The 19,941-nt window shown below is 34.6% G+C and overlaps 2 long non-coding RNA genes across 2 annotated transcripts in view; both read left to right on the top strand.

Moving 5' to 3' along the window:
* Positions 1–1,946: 1,946 nt before the first annotated feature.
* LOC136836317 (uncharacterized) lies at positions 1,947–6,206 on the top strand. The gene is made up of 3 exons (XR_010852370.1): positions 1,947–2,128; positions 3,426–3,514; positions 5,502–6,206. It is a non-coding gene; the product is annotated as an uncharacterized lncRNA (long non-coding RNA).
* Positions 6,207–10,900: 4,694 nt separating this feature from the next.
* LOC136836318 (uncharacterized) overlaps positions 10,901–19,941 on the top strand; it is a 185,949-nt gene continuing 176,908 nt past the window's right edge. Inside the window, exon 1 of the long non-coding RNA XR_010852371.1 lies at positions 10,901–11,290. This is a non-coding gene — a long non-coding RNA (uncharacterized lncRNA). The remainder of the gene's footprint in view (positions 11,291–19,941) is intronic.

Below are 19,941 nucleotides of genomic sequence, written 5' to 3'. Positions count from 1 at the left end.
CTCGTCATTACTAGTGTGCATACTATTATGAGTTGATTATGTTCTAGAATTCTTTTTCAGCAAAGAAGGGTTGAATCAGTTCTGCTTTAATTTCTTGTTTTACTCCATTGATAACCTTCTCATATCATCTTGTTTTTATCTATCTGTTTTCCTCTCTACCAGTCATCCGGGTGGCCAGCTCTTTTCGCCAGCACTGTAACCAAATTCTTCAAAAGATTAAACAACAATCAACGACGAATAAAAGCTCGATGTTGCGAGCAACAAACTATATAATTCAGCATTTCTCAGAAAGCCAAACATAGGTTTTTTCACGTCTTCGTTTCACAAAGCAAAGTAAATACCTCGATACAGCCAGCCGCATAAAGGAAACCTAAATAAACTGGCAGAAAAAAGATGAAACAGAATAAGCATGAAGATGCTCGGATAAATGCACCGGAGCTATTGATGCAATGTAATTACACACAGGTGTATTCAAATTATTGCGTACCAGTCCTTAATGATATTCAAGTGCGAGGCGGCTCATAAACTATCGAGTATAACTGTAATCTAAACTCCTCATAATGCCGGTTGTAATCGCATGTAAGAGAAAATGTGTAACACTTTTGGAAATAATATTTTTTGGGGGAGTTTTAGCGATTACCTTCACTAATCGGTAAATTTCAGGCTACTGTCTTCATTGTAGGACTACTGTAGGCAAATTACATTATTCTATTCCACCAGATCGGAATAAATTTTTTCTGATGTAACAGTACTGTTACACTTTTTCTTTAATCTCTATTTTTCTTCTTCTATAGATTATTCCCTTTACTTTTTTAATTATTCGTTCAACTTACACGTGTTTTAGAATAGGGACAGTATTATTTTTAACTAAACACTAACATTCCCATCGAAAATAGGAATAACAATGCTCTTATTCAAAGATCTTCGTAATATTAATAGGTATGCAAGAATTGATTATTTATTTATTTTTTTTGTATTCTAAAGCAAGATCTAGTTCTAATATATTGAACCAAATACTTTAATAGGAATATAAATGGAATTAAGTATACTATATTATTTCTTTTATGAAATGCAATAAGATATATTGTTATTTATATATATATATATATATATATATATATACAGTATACAGTGTATATATTTTTATATTTATATATATATATAATATATATATATATATATATATATATATATATATATATATATATATATATATATATTCAAGTTACAAAGGAACAATATATCTAAGAACTTATTGCGCGTCAAAAAAGAAAGAAATAATAAATAATTCCAATTGCATACCTATCAGAATATTTAGGTTCAACTTTAGAATACCTGATCTTGCTCCGAATAACGTAGCTCTTACAAGAGAATGTCATTCCTTTTATGGGAATGTTAGTTTTAGTTAAAAATGACACTATTCCTATTCTAAAACACTTATAAGTTGAAAGAATAATTAAAAAGTAAATAATAATCTATAGAAGAAGAAAATCCTATATTAAATAAAAAAAAAAGTGTATCAGTACTGTTACATCAGAAAGATTTTTATTCGATTTAGGTATTTTACTTCCGAGGATAATAGCAGGCACAAGCAGAGAAGGCTAATTGTTATTCTTGTAAATATGTGTAGGATGTTTTAAACATTTTGTTTTCCCTAGAATCTAACATAAAACTGGAGAATTACTTTACATAAGCTATATGATAAGGACAAGTAGTCAGAAAGTTATTGTTTGTTAAAAGTAGCATAGGGTAGAAAATGTAGGTACTCCGTTAGCTGTGGAAGAAAAAATAAAGAAAATCAACACAGAACTGGAAAAAAATGACTTGATATAAATGTGGTTTCAGGGGCCAAAATTCGCTCATGGAAGGAAACTGAAACGAGGTTTAAGAGACAATAAACTTAAAAACCACTAGCAAAGAAGAAACTACGGGCATGGGGCCGTTTCAGAGATTTTTCATATCTGTTACTACTACTAATGCTACCACCGCGAACTTTTAAAACCAGGTAACAAATCTAGAAAAGGATAGTTCTAACAGACGATACACCTAGCGAGAAGGATATATACACTGTTTGTTGGCAACCACAGCCCTTCATAATCAAGCTTACCCTTAATAATGCTTGGTAAAGGTAATGTATTATTTTTGGATACGCTTAATGGTAGCTAAGTCCAGAGCCAAGTGTAATGGCTTGGATTAGCCTAGATTGTCAGGCGTTTATTACACCAGGAAAAGAAAACTTTGAACCCTGTTGAAGTTTATTGGGTGGTTTATTGTATTCCTATGAATTTTACTTAGGTTATATTAAATGTTTGGCTAAATAAACTTGTATCCAAGGGCATAGCCTATAGCCTATAGGCCCACTCAACAAGGCTATTACCGTAACCAAATTTCAAGACGAAAAGAGAGCAAGACATTGCCTAAAGCATAGGATAAATCTAAGAAATCTGGGAATATGGGTAAGCAGCTGAAACTTGATGCCGCCTAGGCTAGGCTACTGTGGTCAGTAATGATGGCAGCGTTAATAGCCTGGTTAGTTTTCGGAAGACTCCAGCCACCTCCCACATTGTACTTCATTTGGGTAAAACACATCAAAACAAAAAAACTCATCTCAATACATGACCTTCGCAAATGCCTGATAACAGAGAAAAATAATTAATCAAATTACAACTGAATAGGTAAGACAATACCAGCCCCCTCCCCCTCCATAGCTAATACGACAAAATTGTAACCAGTAAACACCCCTTGGTTACGTCAGGTTGGTATTTTTAGGTTCTTTTAGTGCCCTATCATTTCCTAGCTATTTTTGTATGAAAAACCCATAATAGTTTTTCATGCAAAAATGGCTAGCTGGAACCTTCCAAAATGGCTGGCTGGAATCTTCCAAAAAATTACCAATAGCCTAGATTAGGAGGACCTCAGATGGTAATTCTGAGGAAAAGCTCCACACCGAGATGTTGTTTGTAATGAAAGGTTTAGACTGAACATTATAGAAAAGGATGTATATGATGCAGAACAGGTGACATAATTTGAGAAATGTACTGAGATAATAAGAAGTTTACTGTCTTTTGTTTATGTTTTTACTTTCAGTCCCTTGGGGCTGAAAGTAAAAATACAAAAATAGGAACAGAAGATGGTGAATTCCTCATTATCTCAATACATTATGTTTCTCAGGTTATCTCACCTGCACTGTATTATATGCACTATTTTCTATATTGTTCAGTCAAAAATTTTCATTAATAAATGATATCTATGTGGAGTTCTTAGAATTACCCCATCAACTTCATTTAAGACATGCCTAAGCTATACATCTAGGCTTTAACTCAGCTTGATCTAGTGACATATAGTACTAGGTATATCCAACTGGCTAGGCTACAACCTAGTTCGAAATGTTACTGTCCACTTTGCCAAGGTATGTTATTTTCCAGGCTGCGTGGAATACTGTAGAGGGGTAGAACCGCTTTTCCCTGCTAAACAAGATGTTGAGGCACTCCAGAGCAAGCTTGTCCCTGTGATGGTAAGATTCGGCTATGTAATCTGTGTTAGGCTGTAGGAATTGTTGAAAATCAAGCTATTTTGAGGTGCATTTGACTGGAGCATGTAGTTTACAAAATAACCAAATCAAGATGTAGTGCAGTAGGCAAGATGTGAAGTTATAATGTGGAAAATATGTTGTCATGGACAAGGTCGTATCAGGTGAAGTTACTTGCTACTTGTAAAATTGATGAATTATAGGATTATTGATTTTCAGGTAAGCCCTTTGCAGTTTCTGTGTAAAATTAGCAAGAAAGTTGAAGTTTAGCATATAGTCACAGGCCAGGAGACACTCATAACTTGTGATCTAACCTAGACTAGTCTTAGAGACAGAACACATACTACTTGATGTTACCATAAATTCTTAACTAGTGACTTCATCCTGTCCTATTTCAGAGAATAGACAACCTTTGTTACACTGATCTTCTTCACAACTCGAGAGGAGAGATATTCTTATTTCATAAGCACAAGTATACCTTAAGCTACAAACACCACTACTGTTACATGAGTGCTTGACTGAAATTTCAGCTAAAAATTATGTAGGCTCATAACGTAGGCCTAGCCAAAACTCATAACTTGTAACCTAAATGTTTGGTATGAGACAAATGCAACCATTACATGACATAGTTTAACTGCCAAACTCAAACCTAACCATGCCTAGCAAATGTAGCAGTTTAAACTTTCAAACCCTAACCTAACCATGCCTAGCAAATGTAGCAGTGCAGGTAAAGGTAAAGTACAAAGCTGCATGATGGAATAACCCTTACTTTGAACTATTATAGGATTTAAAGTTCTTTTTTAGTTATATCAAACAATATGGGAAAACATTTGAGGTTTTATGATTTGAAATAAATATGAAATTTTTCTAGTTCTGTCATTCTGGAGTAATTAACCAAACATGTAATACACAGTACTCAGTCATTAACTCTTAATCACAATGACTAAATGGTAGTTAATAATTTTGGTAGATAGTGTGATATATCAAACATTAATTGATGGAGTATCACGAGATATGGTCCAAGAATACGATTCTTGATGAGGGTGTGGTCTTCACCCTATAGCTTACCAGTAAATACTGTAATAAATATCACGTAACATTCCTGTAATTTGCTAGTAAGGGTAGAGACCCATGTCCCACATAAATATTGTTTTTATTAATAAAAAAAAGTACCACTTTAACTAGGTTTAACCTTTGCAGTTTAGGGTAATTTGCTGCTTCTATAAATCTCATATTTGGAATATGGATGAGTTCTAATCTAATTGTATTGCTCAATAATCATAGACCTAGAGAAGTCTAATTTAACTTTTTCAGAAGTTTTTCACTGGGAAATTTTTGATTGCCAGTTAACTGCCAGAGTAGGTCATTGATGTTCCATTTCCTCTTGGTTGCACACTCATATCATTTGCTTAGTCTTCTGATGGATTATTGCATTGCCTTTTAGAAGATCAAGGCACATGTGAGAAGGTTTATATGGTAGGAAACATTAAAATGGGGTCAGAGTTAGTGATTTATTGTAGTAGAGAAGTTATTCTCAGGCAAGTTCAGGTGCAGGTCTTATATGGGGACAAATTGCAGATTAGGAGGACTTTTTGTTGAGTAGTGTACTGTTTGCAGATATAATCAGTACCTTTATAATTGTCCATACAGTACAATTTTTCAGGAGCAATTTATCTAGTACAAGCCCCTAACTTCAAGCAGACCATAGGAACAAAATGATGACGGGGCTCAAACTTATGGTTTTTATAAATAAGATTAAAATATGAAATATTTCAGTAACCACTTATATAGTACTGTACTAAATGGATGTCTCTGTACTTAATGATCATTTTACCATAATACACTAGAATTATACAATAGTACAGAAAAGGATCAGTACTGAATAAAGTTTTTTGGTAATCGATACAAATCTTCAATTATTTTATCATTTGAAGTGAATGTGTTATGGTGACCATGATTTAATTCTTTTCAGATGGTAACTTCACTTTTGATTGCATGAATTCATCTCCAGAAAGTTATTAAAAAAGACAGTGATGATAGCGGTATCCAGGTTTATTGTGCAAGTAAGTTCTATATTGATCTGATTGATGATGAATACCCTTAAACAATGACTTCTTGCTCATCCAAGAGGATAAAGGAAGGATTGATTCCTTTCCGACATTTTTTGAAGGTTATTTAGATATCCAAATACCTGTGTGTGGTTAATTTAAATTAATTTTTGCTTCAGGAATTTATCCTCATTTCAGTAAAACAGTATTGGAAGGGACATCAGTGTTTTAATACAGAATATATAATGGAAAGACTACTGATAAAAATAGTATGTTTGAATTTATAAACTTATTCACAGAATAAGTTTTGCTGAAATTTAAATTATTTCAGTCCGTTTAAAGAATTAACCCTGGGTTACATTGAATGAGGTGAAATATACAGTGCTCAATATCAACATTTTACATCTTCATATCATTCTTTAGCAGGCCAGTAGGGTTCACAGTCAAATGGAAATCATGTTCAGAATCTTGCCTTTCCTCTTGCCAGCTACTGTTACATGTTTCCCCTTCCCCTTAGGGTAAGCCTGATGTTTGTGAAGCTAATGATAATAACAGTGTGAAAGGACTGATGGAAAACTATGCTTCAGCCCTGCCACAGTATTAGCATCCTAAATCAGATTCCATCTTGAGTAATAGCTAATTTGGAGGCCTAGATCTAATTTCTGCAAGAATAAGCCTGTATTAAAATAATGGAGATCTTGTAAAAGTTCTGCAAACAAAATCAGAAAGATTTTTGTAAAGATTGCATAATTATATTATTAAGTGCAAAAATAACAGTAATGGATACAGTTCATGGCGTAGACCCAAATATTATGCTTTACTTGCTGTCCTGGGGCTTTGAAACTAAGGAAGGAGCCATTGATGGTTTTTAAAGGTTTAACTGGCTATCATAAGACTGAATGATGATGATGACTAAAAGACATGGTTCCAGGTGGGCAATGATCAAAAGCTTTAATCCTCATCATTTAGAAAATCATATTCTTATATTAGGAGTAAGAATGGAGACATTATCTACCAATCATTCCATAAAGCTTATCTTTAAGATTGAGATGGTTTGGGCATGTGATGAGGAGGGAGGAGGAACATTTAATCAAAACAGCAGAAGATATGAAAGCAGCAGGAGAAAGACATGTCACTAAGTTCAGGACCTAAAAAGAATGATGAAAAAGAAATCAATTCATCCCTTGTTTAACCCATTTCAGCCTAGACCAGCTATGAAAGAATTCTTGCAGTTAGTCATTCTGTCACATGGTACAAAGGACACTCCTCTGAGGACAGGGAGTGGCTATCAAAATAGGTTTTCCTATATCAAAACTGCAGTGTACTCTCCAAGATTAACCCAGCTGATCACTTTATTGAAACATTTATGGACGCTTTTAATCTTAGGTTCATTGTGTAGACTTGTGATTATTTATGAACTGTACGCGGTATTGGTAAAAGTTCCAGTATGTACCACAGATTCCAACTCAAAATAAAATAATGGTTTTCATTTGATCAGCATGCTTGTCACATATCATCAAACTGTTTGGCAATTTCAGTTATGTCTGTCTTAAAATTATTTTTCAGAGCAATGCTAAGTAAGAACCAGACACTTGTGTTTGACATTGCTTACTCTTGTTTCATGGTAGACTGCAGATTTTTCTGGTTTTCACTTGCCTTAAATTCGGTTGACCAGACCACAGAGGCAGATTTTTAGGCCCTAGAGATGAACCAAAAGATTCATCCTTAACTGAAGATGAAAATTCAACAAGGAAAAACTTTACCGTTTTAAGTCAAAAGAGTAAAATTAGTAGATGAAATGTGAAATGAAGAAAACACTGCAGCATGAGTCTGAAAGGAAGCAATACTTATTGCAAGAAGTACCTTTATATGAAAAAAATGCCAACAGTAGCCATGAAAGTAGTATTTTATCAATCAAGATTAAGTCTGAAATGGAACCCCCTCTCTCTCTCTCTCTCTCTCTCTCTCTCTCTCTCTCTCTCTCTCTCTCTCTCTCTCTCTCTCTCTCCTTATTTTTTTTTTTTGCAATACTTGAACTAGCTCTGGATCATACTATGTTGACTGTCCATTTATACCTGCACTGCTAAAGAAAAAACAAGGCTAAAATGGAAATTCATTGGTTGATTGTTTTATATTACAATGATATTTTTGAGGTTTTTAAATTGTGAATTTTAAACTTTCACTTACTGAGACAAGTGAAGTATATAAAATGAAGGCACAGGGAAATAGACTCAGTTGCTATTAGAGAAGCAAGGAATTGAATATGATACAATACACAGAAATGTTTCGCAAACCAAGTCTGAGAAATATGTTAAAGTTGATCAGAATCCCAGGAAAAAAATTTAAACCATCCACTGATCAAGTAAGACTGAAACCTCATGAGGTACTTAATTAGTCTCTATAAACCACTTAGTCAACCCCATGCTGTATTGTCCTATAAACAGGAAACATGAAGAAGTTGTGATCTGTGTGGGGATCTGTCCCATTGTTGATACATACATATGTAGTGTTTGACACATTACAAACATTTTCAGCGAGTGCCTTGGTGTACTAGCCCTGTTTTACTGAAATAAATGTTTTTATATATTTTATTTATTAACTTGTTTCTTTACCCACTGATATATTGTGCAGAAATCTTATTGTGCTTAAATATACAGCTTGATTTTCTTAAATATCACCCTTTGATGTGCTGTATGCAGCAGACATTTCCAAAGGATTTCGCCATGAGTAATTATTATTGTATATTTATTTACTGTAAACTGATTTGTTCTGACTGTATGCGGTATGGGTCTGAGAGTTTTGTTTGTGCTTGGAGGCACAGAACATACTGTACTTGGATTAAAATATGCTTCAGAATCCTCATTGTATTGGAATGGAGCAGGTTATCAAGAATGCATCACACTTGTGTTACAGTGGAAAACCCAGGATTTCAGTACACTGAATGTGTTACTGTATATATTCCACCTTGGTTTTTCTGGTAAACCTTTGGTCTGAAGTTGCCAGTGGTGCTAACTAAATTACCTTCTATTCAAACTTGGGAAACTTATGTCATAATAGTTAATGTGACTGTTTTTTCAGCTGTTTAGAAATATGTTGCTCTGGTACCTTTACATGTTGGTTGTCCATCCTTTTGTTTGATTTTTATGTGCATTCTTAGTAGGGCTTCCATAGACAAGCACTAATTCTTCACTTACTTGAAGAACTCAGAACTCTTTAAACATTTTCAAAGCTGCTTTGGTGGCTCCTGGACAAGTGGAACCTTGAAGTGCTAGAATCACTTTTCTAACAATAACAAATTAGCAAATATAGTTTGACTGGCCATCAAAATCAGCATCTTGATGCAGATGACTTGCCTGGATTACAAATGGCCAGTTTTACACTTTCTATGCTTGATGCTTGAAATGGCAACAGTAAACAGGGCCTAGGAATGCAAAATACAAAAGCACATTGGTAATTCTGCTTGAGTTGTCCAATTGTTCCTGTACTAAAATTCATGGAGAGTACCGAATGGCCAGTGAAATTAGAATAGGGGAACTTTTCATTACCTCTGGAGATATAAAATGTTTTGAGATCAGTGGCGACAGAAGCACAATGCAAACCCTGTTATGAAGGAATAACACTTATTTTTTTTTTTAATTTTTTACTAATTTTGTGTTCATGTGGAATTAAGATGGGCAATCATTGCATATATCACCCTAGGAGCAGTTGTTTTTTAATCATAACTGTGATGATTGATAGCAAAACATTTTGGATGTTACGCTAGACAGTAAGCATCCCAACTGAAGCAATGGGCTAGAAAATGCAGAACTGAAATAAAACAGTATACCAAAACTGCAACTCTTATCAAGTGGTGGGCCACATAAGAGGAAACTAAGACCAGAACCAATTGAAGAGGCAAAATCCATTAAGGGAAAATAAAAACAAGAAACGAAATATTTTCAAGCATAACATGGTCATTTCACATTCATTTAAAGTTTTAGGGAAATGGTACACTGAAACTGCAATGAAAAGATGCTGGCTGTTACACTAGCAGTGGTTGCAATGTGACTTTTATTCTGGTGTACAGTACTCCTTTTATAACTGCTACAGTGTATTCAAATAACCTCATGTTATTGAATTAACCAGAAGCGCTGTGCAGTATACTTAACAAATACCAAGTCAATTAAAGATAGTAATGAGAAAATACAAATGCCAAAATTAATTCAGTTGATTAATTTAGCTCTATTTTGTACATGTCCTTAAAGAAAATTACCATATCTCATTTTGATTATGATGACTTTGATTTTATTTAGACCTTAAGAACATCACGTTGTCATAAAAATCCTGTCAGTTTTCCGAAGTTCATTTTTCTAACAATTAAAAAGTACAATTCTCAATTTTTTACAAAATCAGAAAACAAAGATAACAGGGATGCAGCCCCTTTGTAAAATAGGTTGTAAGAGGGGAAGGGTGGCGGTATGTATTGATATAACCCGTGTCATGGTCGTTGTCTAGGGACACAATACAAAGCTATGCAGATCAATCAGTGCAACAACAAGTTATGAGTGCACAGTCAAGGTGAAGTTAGTTAAATGGTCATTGTGGCACAGACCATACGCAAGTCATTCACAGGATCGACTGGCACAAAAAAAATCAGGTGTATTAGAAAAGAGGCATGGATGATGGCCAAGGTCTTGGTCAATATAAAAGCAGTTCTGGAGCATAGACCATGCCTATAGAATTAATATCAGTCAAAGAATTGTAGGCTACCTTCACATATGAAATGTGAAAAGTTCAACTTATATTATTGTTATGACATCTTTATTGCTGTGAATTTTATAAACAAATATAACTACAGCAAGCTGTAGCTGAAGAATGTTAACAGGATTTATATACGTGTCAAGTAGTATACTAATAATCTTGCAAAGGGATGATAGGATTGACAGTTCCCGGTGTTGAGAATGGAATAGATTAGATGACGGTCAAAGTACAGATGAAAATGTTGAATCTGTTCACTGGCAGTCAGTTGACGTTTGAACTTTTTATTATGTGTTGTGGGTCCACGAATTTCATCTGTAATGGGAATAAGATATTTGGCATCTTTTCTTAGGAAAGTATTGTCAGTGGAGTCTCGGAAAACTGATCGGATTGCAGTTCGGTGTTACAGGTCTCTTGATATAACGTTTGGGTTTACATTTTCTGTATATTGTTATGTGCCCCATCTATGGTAGACCTTGGCCATGGAGCACAAAGAAATAGCTTGCGCGTGTTAGAATTTTCATGTTCTTTCGTGTCTCATAGTCTCTGACATTTATTATGATGGAAAGTGCGATGTATATTTTTTCATAATCAGATAATCTTCAGTGTTTATTTTCGCTTAAAGTAATTTGATTTGAGTGCAATTAATTTACAAGTTACTGGTTTCATAGTTTCACCACATTGTGCGTTATCCTTGTCACGAACTTGACAGTGACGCTGCGTTGTCAGCTGGAGTAAACGAACAGTTGGTGTTTCTGCGTAATGTGTCAGGTCTCTTGAACGGAGAATTTGTGTTTTGCCAACATATTCGCATTTTTTCGTAGACTTTGACATCAGTACAGAGGAATACGCCCTTTAGCTCCGATAAAGTATCAAATTAACAGGTCCAGGCTAGGCCTAGCTTTCACACAACAAATAGAGCTGGATTACCTTGCCAGGGTCTTACTCAAGAAACAACTCGACCCTGAGAATGTTTGTATGTATATCGATTAAATTTATTTTTCGCAGTGTAGCTTTCATTCAGTGGGTGCTTTATAGTGGTGCTTATAAACTTTCCCATCCCCAAAAGTTAATGGCATACACTGAAGTATGCGACGTTTTGGTTGCGAAAGCTTATTTTTAAAGTATTCATTGATTTTTACACTTTTTGGCAAAATTAATAGTTTTCATGTTGCTTTTCCCCAACAGTTGCTGGGCAGTTTGCGTTTGTTACCAAGAGGTCACCGTTTTTCATGAACATAGTCTGAGCTACGGTTTGATTGATTGTGTGTACTAAAACTGAATAACACCATTAAATTGATTTTAGTAAACTAAAGTGTAGCTTTCATTCTATAGGTGCTTTATAGTGTTTGCATAGTATTGTACTTATCAGGACTCGCCTTTGGTACAAGTTCGCTGTGGAACCGGTTCCCTAGTTAGCTTATGAACTTTCCCATCCCCAAAAGTTAGTAACATAGGCCTAGGTTGTGCAACGTTTTTTACTTGAAAACATTATGCCTGCTAAAACAAAATTGGAGTAACAACACCTAGGTTATTGACGCTTTGATAAATTAAAATAGGAAACTAAAGCACATAGCCTAAGCCCTATTGGCATTTTTAGTCCTTAGTGTGAACTTTGTGTGAACATACCCAAGCCATGTTCCATTTTCATATACCCTGCACCAAACAGTTAGCTTTAATGTGACCCTTGCTGGGAGTAAGGAGTCTTTGGGTGGCCTAAGGTATGCATAATAATAGGTAGGAATATGTTTAATAGTAATAGGCCAGGTACAGCAAGAATTACAAGAGAGTAAATCTATACAATTCAGCTGTCGATTCTAAAACTGTTGAAATATATGTTTTTTCCATATAGATTTTGATGTGAATTTGATATATTGGTATTCATTGTCATTTGAAGTAATGGTTGTCAATTACAACCTTTTTATACCAAATGGTGATTGGGGCTCCCAATGAAAATCTAGATCTTGGGTTTTGGGGTGCAGTGAAGTACAAGAATGAGTGGAAAACAGGGATATTCATTAACCTAACTGTCCTTAATTAACCTAACGTAACCTAGGATGCTGGTGCCATCAAATTGGGAGGCTTAACCCTCTCACCTAACCTGACCTGAATATATAGCCTTTCAATTTACTTTACTTCCTCATTTTGTTAAGTGTAGGGGACTTTAAGGGGTAACCAAACATTTACAATGGGAGTGAATATAAAATTTGTCAGAATTCACTAGTGGATCCAGAAAAATTTCATGGGACGCCACCAAATTTCTTATACATACAACATACATACATACAAACATCTATATATATATATATAATATATGTATATATATATATATATATATAATATATATATTATATATATATATATGTATATATATATTAGATATATATATTTTTATAATAGATTTTTTATTTTTTCGCATATTTATATTTCTCATTTATCTTATGATGGTCTAAATCTTCAATATTTTTATTTTGTCATTATTTTTCATGGGGAACCACATGCCCAGGTCCCCCCCTTGGATCTGCTAGTGTCAGAATTACATCAAAAACTTGTAGAAAAACCACATTTTCACCAGTTTTGGAATGAAGAGTGTCATCAGAAACTATGAAAAGCTTCATTATACTGTATAGGCTATGATGTTTAATAGCCCTGGCCACAAAACCCCAGGTAGTGCAAGCTGCTACACAAGTCTAAAAAATAGTTTTGTGTCAGCACTGGAGATAAACTAGAAATGAGTTGATTCCATTATGCAACACAACACCAAACCATAGACATGAAGACTAAGTATGTGTGTGAGGGAGTATTGTACTTAGGTGAGGGAGAGAGTATTGGACATGTATGTGTTATTATGGATAATCTTAAAGCACAAATGTATCTCTCATTTCTGAGGATTTTCTTATGGTAGGAAAATATCTTAAGTTCTGAGGCAGAACTCATTAATGTATGTTTTATTGTTTTAAGTTACCACCCAAAAAACACAGGGTGAACATGAGCCTACTGGTAACTGGAAAATAGAGAAATTAAAGTTCTTGGTAAAACTTGACTTGTAGGTTTGTTTTAGATTCACTTAATATGACAGTGTTACCATGCCCTTCTGTTCCTACATAAATTGTCAAACTTGGCATCAGGGCAGTTTAACAGAAAAAGAATGTTGCAGGGGTGCAGCTAGATTTTCTAACACTTTTGGTAATTCTGTAGTCTCCAAAACAGATAGTGTACAAAACTTCTGAAAGTTAACCTAAGTTAAAACAATGTTGTTGTAACTTAAACTTAGGAGGGTGTTGATCCTGTAAACTTTCACCAAAGTAGTTATCAGTATTAATAAAGCAATCAGTCCTCATTTATGAGGGAGGAGGGCTGCAAAAGGGGCTTCGCGCCTCACTTATCAAGCAATATATTCTGTCCATAGCACCTCACCTGTCAAGCAATTTACTCTGACAATTAAGTAAATTACTAATGCTTTAAATTTGTGTGTAGAACTAATCTTACATCAAAATGGCATGATACTCAGAGCTTGTGTATAATCTGGTTTTATTAGGAGCCATGTTTTCCCATCAGCCTAGTTCTGCGCACACCTTAACCCTGCCCCTGTTCATGCTGTTCATGAGCATGGAAGAACAGGGAAATTTGTAAGACAGTTATATATGGTAATCATATTGGAGTTCTCTGAGGTGTATATACAGCATCCTGTCATAACAGTGCAGTTGATTAATCTTTGTAAGTCACAATTTTTGTGTTAGATGTATAGGAAGCAATTTCTAAGTGGTCGATTTAGTCGGTAAACTAACGAATAAGCTGTGACCCACCCTTAATAGATGTGGTCACATCTTGGTATATATACCCAGTTCTTCTAGTTTGATTTAGATTCCATTACTGTCAACAGTCAAAATGATCTTTAACTTTGCTAAAAGTCTGCCATAGTAAAAAGTAATGTCATAGTAAAAAGTAATGTATCAGCTAAAACTAAAGCTTGGAAGACAAAGTAATGTGTGATGAATCTTAAGGCTGTGTTGCTACACTTTAACAGTTTCTACTATGGTGTAAAATCTCTCACGTCATGATACCTTTAATTTCTGAAGAATTTAAGATAAACGGTGGATAAATGTTCAGAAAAATAAGAACTAATTCAAAATTATAAGCAAAAAAAAAGTATTAGAGCCAGGTTAAACCTGTTTTCCAGGACCTGGACTTCTGTTGCCCATTGTCACTTTTAGAAACAAATGTATTTGATAACCAATAATTTAGAAAAAATGTCATTATTTTAATGCCTTTTCAAAACAGTAAAGCACCAAAATCTGAGAAAATATACAGTACCGCCACTTATGAAAAACACACCATAAATCTTATGCTTAAGGAGCACCAAAAACAGAGGAGCGAAAGGTGGATGATTACATTAATTGTTAGTGAAATCGTTGTGGTGGCACAAAATATAGTGTTTTTAGACGATAACCCCAGTACGTCAGTTCGACAAAAAATAAAAAACCCCGTTTTTATGATGTTCTGCTGCAGTACCTCACCCCATTTTTCTTAACCTGAAGAGATTTATTTTAAAACTTTCTCTACCAACATAGGATAACCCTGTACTAGATGGGACAAATTTCCTGGCGTTTGTATAGCTTAATTATTGTTCAATGTCTTAATGGCCTTTTGTTTTGGTTATGCCTCTTAAATTAGCCCTTTAGTTTCATTCCCTAATCATGCAGGTGAGGGACATCTCATTATGTGGTTCTGTATAGTTATGAATAGGTTTTGACTAGTCAGTTGTGGTAAACTTTTCGTGTAAAGGTTTATGTTCTGTGTATGAAGGTATTATGGATTTTTTTATGATAACTAAATTTTGGACAATCAAACCTTTAACTCAAGTGGCTGGGGAAAAATCAGTTCTCTATTAATTTTACATTTTAATTCTAATATGTAAAAGTTGGGCTTTGTTGCTTGGAAGTGAGAAAATTAAGGTAGTGACCTATGATACAGTGAAAATGACAAAGTACAGCACAGTTTCAAATTAGGTAATGCTAATCAGAGGTCATTCAAGGTCACTTTGATTTTGCAGTAGGCCACAGCTCCCTTATAGCAGAGCCATCCTAAAACACCCTTGTAACAGGGTATTTTATGGTGGCCCTTTAACTCTTTGTACAGTAATTCCCATGTGCGAGGTTAGGCTGAAGTCATCAGTGACCAATTAGGCTTGAGGTCCTTATGAAAGATTAGCCTTTGGTATCACTGTAGTAAGTGAAATTATGACATCCCTGTCAAAACATTGGTATTTTCCTATGGGATAAGATATGGTAAGACACTTCTTTAATGGGTAAGGCTATGGCTTTTCAGAAATAGTTCATGGTGCCGCATTTCAGATGCCGGTAACAGCTTATCTGAAAATACCTGGGACAGGGATGGCTAGTTCCTCTCTGAGATAATGTTCAAGTACTTGACTAATGAGGTAAGCTGTAAGTCCTGTGTAGCTTGGTAAATGCTTAATAGTGGTAAGTTTTTTTAATGAAATGTTTGAACTAATTTGAAGTACCAGAGATTATAATTTCCCATGACACCTAACTGTTAAACTACCATCATGGTGCTCAAAGACGTTATGGTGACATAAAAGACTGTGGTGATATGTTGAAGCCCTTTGAATCAGCTTGGTTCATATGCTGCTTCCCGTTATATCAACAAATTTTCGTATTTTTTCATGCTTTGTTTATAAATAGTGTTTTTCAGTTGTATCCGCTGTCTTTGGCAGAATTGCGTATGTGTGAAATTCGACATCTTTAGGTTTTACTCTAGCCTATACTTCTAATTTTTCAAGCCTTTTCTATCGGTAATCCCTCTCTATGGTCCTTTTCTATCAGTAATCCCGTTGTGGTCCGACAGTGTTCCTAATATTTTAGTTTAGTATGCCACTGAGTATATTTGGTAGCCGTTTTCTATAGTTTTCTGTAGTTAGAACGGTTTTCAATAGATTGTGTTTGAGGGGGACATTCGTATTTGTACTATGTGTTGAGGGGAACATTCGTATTTTTACTATGTGTCAGCATTTTTCAACAATGCAATGACTGTTTAGGGATTTTTCTATCGTACCATGGCAGCTTCTGTGTCACAAATTGACGCTTTTCTAGTGTGAAAACGGACATTCGACAGTATTCGTTATCTTATACTGTATTGAACCGTATCTGCTTGGAGTAATTTTTGGACTATTTTGCGTGTTTAGGCTATGCGGACAAATGTTAGTTTCGTAGATAATACGAGAGTTAAGAGCCTTGCTTGATTAATATATGGCTAGGTCAGATGAGACATGCATTAATTCGTGCATTATATTCAGTGTTTGACTTGACTTATGAGCATGCACCCACGAAATGGAGTTTGGCTGTGATATTCATTTAAGTTGACATGCCCTATCGTGATCGATATTGTGGACAAAAGGAAAACACGAACCGTGGGTTAATGCTTATTAATACCAAGATTTGGATTTATGAATATATTTAATGAGTGATTGTACTGCTAATTTAAGAGTGCATGACCCAATTATACATTAGGCTATTCATCGTAAGAGCGGCCATACTATTTCCAGAGACTACTTGCATTTTTATTTGGTGTCAGTTTCCTGTTTGACTTTCTTTACAGTCTCCTGGTGATAATGTGATTTTACCATAAGATAGGGAAATATTTACGTTGTTTAGAATACTCATGATTATATGAAGCAATATAGGATTAATACAGAACAGAGAGCTGCGCGGGCACCATTACTTTTGAATAGTATTTTCTGCGTATTCTTATCCTTCTCGTGTTACTAGAAGTGCTGTTAACTCTTAACAGGCTTGCATTTTATTTGTGGGGTTCAGTCCCTCATGGAGTTCTGTAAATTTTATTCCAGACGTGCAGAATGAAGGAATGACCCACCTAAACATGAAGAATCGTTGAAATAAAGAAGTTCAAAGTAGGTTCAAATGCATTTTTATTGAGGAGAAAATTACTCGAGTCTTATACGAGTCGTTGATTTATGTAATTTAGAGAAGGAACTTTTATATAGTTCCTTCTGTATATCTTTATATACTTTATTTCGTATTTGAAATCGTGGGGTTATAGCATTCTTTTCTAACTAGGGTTGGAGCTTGGATCACAATGTTAGTAATAATGTGTAACATTATTAATATTATTATTAGTATTATTGGCATAAAAAAGATCACTTTCTCACAAATGCAGGAGACAAAAAGGACTTAAAAAGTTATGGGATTTTGTATTGTTATAATGTCTTCAAAATTCGACACCAAGAGTGCCATTTTATCTCCTGTATTATTATTATTATTATTATTATTATTATTATTATTATTATTATTATTATTATTATTATTATTATTATTGTATAGATAGTCTTGATCTTATACTATCCAATATCATTTTTGATATTTGAACCAAGGTGAATTACAAGAAAGAAAGGAGGGCACATAAACTAGTTCTTAACTTTCATATTTTCTCCGTTAAACATACTATTTTCTTTTTTTGTCTTTGATCCTTAACAGGATTTAATCCCCCCACCCCGTCGTTATTGTAATACCAATCGTTGTATAGGAGAGCAGTTTCCTGAGTAATATAAAAATGGCTAGTTTGTGACTTGAGTGGCTTTAATCCGTGTATTGAGTCATTTTAGAGATTTTCTAGACGGGGTACAAGTGAAGTTTCTCTGTTTAATCTTTCTGCAGTGAAGTAGGTTTCATCTTGTTTCCTTAGAGTATGTTGTGCCCAAAAAGGTGCACATTCTGCGGCCTGCGTTTCGTTTTTAATGCGCAAAACGGCCAAGAAAATGTAGATGGTGGTGGTTAGATATCAAGTAACGTAAGTTTATGTAAAGTTCTGAGACCGTATGGTTAGATTTTGCCACCTTGGTGTAGTTAAACTTTCGTAACTTTTTTTTTACAAGTCTGATCATGAGATTTTTATCTAAATTTGAAACATGCTATTTATAGAATACAGTAAGTTCGCTATTTTGAATTTTCCCAAAATGACTGCCAGTTTACGGTCTTAGGCATTTTAAAACAATCATACAGTAAGAATGTTTAATCAGACCGTTTTATAGTAAAGGAGAAATTTTAGGCAAAGTGAGACATGCACCCAGAATCTCAGGTTTACTTGTTTTGTTTCTGATTAAGACAATGTTTGTAATCCAAAACTAGAATGTTCATGAAGGTGCTTCAAGTTATCTGAGATCTCGGGATAGGTGTAAATATGTTTATACAGGCGAAGGATTAAGCTGAAACCTATTGGCCAATTTTATAGGAACGGAAGTAGTGAGACAGGCAACCCATTACACCCCGGGTCCAAATTAAACAAGAAAATATCGCCGATCCATTGCACAAGAGGGGAAAGAAAAATGTGCTCCAAGACGATATATGTCCCAGACGCAAAGAAAAGTCTTAATTGACACAGGTATATTTATGTATTTTACATAATTTATGCTGTGGAATCTTCTTGTCACGAAAAGGGAAAAATTTCTTGATGCCCAAGATGAGTATAGTCTTTTTGAATTCTACTTCAGAAAAATAACAGAAACAGTTTCATGAACTTTTTTTTACAGAAACCTCCCCCACCTCTCTCTCTCTCTCTCGCTCTCTCACTCTCTCGTAGGGAGGTAGTGCCGTCAGTGAACCTCACTTGGTACACTGTAGACATTACTTAAGGGCCTTTGCAACGTCCCTTCTGCCCCTAGCTGCAACCTCTCTCGTTTCTTATACTCTGCCTCCGTTTATATTCTCTTTCTTCAATCTGGCTCTCCACCCTCTCTAAAAAATTGTTTCCTAGTGCGACTGCGAGGTTTTCCTCCTCTTGCTACTTTCAAACCTTCTTACTGTCAATTTTCCTTAGCGCTGAATGACCTCATAGGTCCCAGCTCTTGGCCTTTGGCCTAAATTCTGTACTCTCTCTCTCTCTCTCTCTCTCTCTCTCTCTCTCTCTCTCTCTCTCTCTCTATCTATATATATATATATATATATATATATATATATATATATATATATATATATATATATATATATATATATCTATATATATATATGTGTGTGTGTGTTTGTGTAATTACAGTATATTTATGTTATGTATGTATGGAGTGCGAAGTCGTGTTTTATAGCTTAGTCCCTTGTTAAATAATTAATTCCCATTCTGAATATGATGTAATGTAAAATAATTAGGTATTAATTTTTCCAGTTATAATTTTAAACATGTGATTTTAAGCAGATTGCTTAACGGACAAAATGGAAGTATCTGTTAACGGGAAAACTGAGAGAATGTTGCTTTTATGATCTCTAATCTGCATCGTTGTTTAAGTTAAAAGGTCCTGAGAGTTCATTAACCCAAATTCCGCAGATTCTTTGGACCTTGTATTAATAGCGTTGCAACAGAGCGGTATGCCAAGCGAATGGGACATGAGAGTAAACATTTCGATCGAAAGAATATTTATTGCTCTAATGACCCGGTGCGTAAATTTTTTGTCTTAAAACCTCCAGTGCCGAAATAATATTAACTTGCATACAGTATTTTGGTCACTTATTTTCTTTATTTATTTAAGTTATTTACGATGAATGCCGAGTAGACGCACCTTGTGTTCCTTTGCTCATTAAAGTAGATTAAGAATGTGAAATG

The sequence above is a fragment of the Macrobrachium rosenbergii genome, chromosome 56, assembly GCF_040412425.1.
Source record: "Macrobrachium rosenbergii isolate ZJJX-2024 chromosome 56, ASM4041242v1, whole genome shotgun sequence".
Taxonomy (NCBI): Eukaryota; Metazoa; Arthropoda; class Malacostraca; order Decapoda; family Palaemonidae; genus Macrobrachium; species Macrobrachium rosenbergii.
The sequence above is the reverse complement of the archived record's forward strand: the minus strand, read 5'-3'. Positions and strand labels throughout refer to the sequence as shown.